Raw genomic sequence first — 2,609 nt, 5'->3', positions numbered from 1 at the left:
ACAACAACATCATTTTAAAGAATTTATATTAATAATAAAATTCAATAACTTCACTCTTGTGTACTGTAGAAAATGTAAACTTTGTCCAACTATCAACCGGCTCCTGTTGATCATAAGAGCCTATCTTGCCTACAGCCTCTTCAGCTATGGCTGTTGCACATTACACAATACCAAGGCGTATCTTTGTTTGGTATTTGGGCTGTCGTCATTCCAAGGCAAAGGGTGTGAAACCATCTTGCACAAATTCCACACTGAATCTAGATGGGGATTAATGTGTAATGCATATAGAAAAATGTTAACATTAGGAAACCTGGAATGCAAAGTATACAATATTTAATTCATCTAATGTTATTCTACGATTCAGACTATTCATTGTTTTGAAACTGTTAAAGTAGCCTCACCCACACAGCATCAACGGAAGTTTTAGGCAGGTCCTCGCTTCCACAGAAAGAACAGAAATCATCCTTTGAAACTGAAAAAGGTGTAAATTAGTAAGTAATAAATACATTATTATTATGTTTGTAGAAGATGCTCAACATATGAATGTAATATTTAGAACAATACCTGATCGTTCAAGAATTTCCTCTGCCATGTCCCTCCTTAGACTTTGAAGGGACTGTGTTGATGAGTCAATGTCAAATGACTGTGGGATGTTTGGAAACTCCATCACCGTCATCTTGGCCATCTGTAAAGATAGTAAACAATACATTTTCTGTGTATGACATTACTCAGTAAAACTATATGCATTCTGCTTACCTTAACGTATATTGTATTTTATTTCACAGTGTAGTGTATATTGTCTATGTTATTGCTTTTCCTACATCTGTACTGCTGCAACAAATAATTTCCCCGGGATGAATAAAGTCTAATCTAATCTAATAACTAATCTAATTTTATATTTTTTAAAAAGGCATGTTTCATAGAATCACCTGCATCACAAAGATCCCACAACTGGTGTTATCTTTCTGGAAGGTGTGGCGTATCTTGCCAGGTTGCCACTTGATGTTAACCCAGTCCTCCTTTCCAAATCTATTCCGACGCATTTTGAAATACTGTCTGCAGGGTTAAAGGTAAATCAATTTTGGTTTAGATTCGTGCTTACTCCATAGCTTTACTAAATATGTATTATAATATTAATTTCTTGCACTTTATATTATTAAGTAATATTTAATATTACCCAAATCTGTAGCCAGCCTTTTTGGTGTCCTCAGCTTCATTTGACCCTTTCAGAGGATCAACCACAAAAATGTGGTTTGACAAGGCATGAAGGTACTGTTTGAAAAAGGAAAATGATGGCATCTTTAAATATGTTAACAACAACAACAGCAAGACTAATAACATATTTTGACATTCCACTTGGTATAAAGAGACTTGATAGCAGTCACATCAGTTGAAAGTAAGTTTTACACGCGAGTTACAATTTGGAGTCTTAGTGACTGAAAGTACACTCAGATTATTAAGTAAGTAGTAGTGCTGGTAGGAGGGCTTTGTTTGGACAATCATCTTAAATGATTCCATCAAGTAATGGATGAAGACAGTGATGACGTTTAAACAAAAACATATCATTCATAGAATAACAATCAATTGTGAGGCATGGATAATTAGCTACAGCATGTACAAAAATGACTGCATGAGAGAAAAATGTCAGATTATTAAATATATTACAGTACTGTGACTTGAATAATTATCTGTTTTTAAAAAGAACAAACTTTTATTTAAAAAAGAATACATTGTCATGTATATTTAGTTTTATTTACTTCATTTTAGATAACTATAAATCATTATAGCAAACTAAGGTTCATTACCTTTGAATGTACAAACAATGACCAATACATAAATTCTGTAATGGCGCATAGTTTTATACTCACCACAAACTTCCAGTGGACATTTCTTTCGTTGACAAATCCAATGACTCTATCATAGTCATCAAATGTGATCTGACAAAATATGTAAGCACAATAATTGTATTTTTTCTGTAGTACACAGAAGCAAAAGAAAATTTCACATACACAATAAACATAATCTTTTTTCCTCTATGGGACATTATGTATTGAAAACTACATTTCCAGTATCACATCATGGCTGATAACACTAGCGCATGTGTACATCAACAATCAAAGAATTTAGTGTCCTATCTGAAGCCTACTGACACTGACACTCCCGACTACACTACTAAGTGTAGTAATAATAAAATAATAAAATAATAATAATAGTAATAAAATAAATTAATATAGTTATACTCACCTTTTGCTCTCTTGTGCCGTTTAAAATAACACCCACGATGTAGTGATCCATGTGGTATAGTCGGCCAGCAGTATCCTTAGAGATGAGTTTGGCTCTAATGTAACATTCAATCACCTTATAGAAAAATTGTAGGGGAAATGCAAACATACATACAAACATGTCAGGTAATATAGAGGCTAAAGTTAATTCATGTCATGTCACTGTCATGAACAAGCATTTGTACAATATTTTACAACATTATTAGACTAATTTGTCAAAGTCATACTTCAGCTCTTCTGACCTGCTGGATAACTTGGACAATATGGTACATTGACCATTTTAAAAAGAAACTTGCCTCGCCAATGATGAGTTCATCAGGCCTCAAA

The sequence above is a fragment of the Stegastes partitus genome, unplaced genomic scaffold (assembly GCF_000690725.1).
Source record: "Stegastes partitus isolate 25-593 unplaced genomic scaffold, Stegastes_partitus-1.0.2 Scaffold2038, whole genome shotgun sequence".
Taxonomy (NCBI): Eukaryota; Metazoa; Chordata; class Actinopteri; family Pomacentridae; genus Stegastes; species Stegastes partitus.
Note: the sequence above shows the minus strand (reverse complement) of the source record.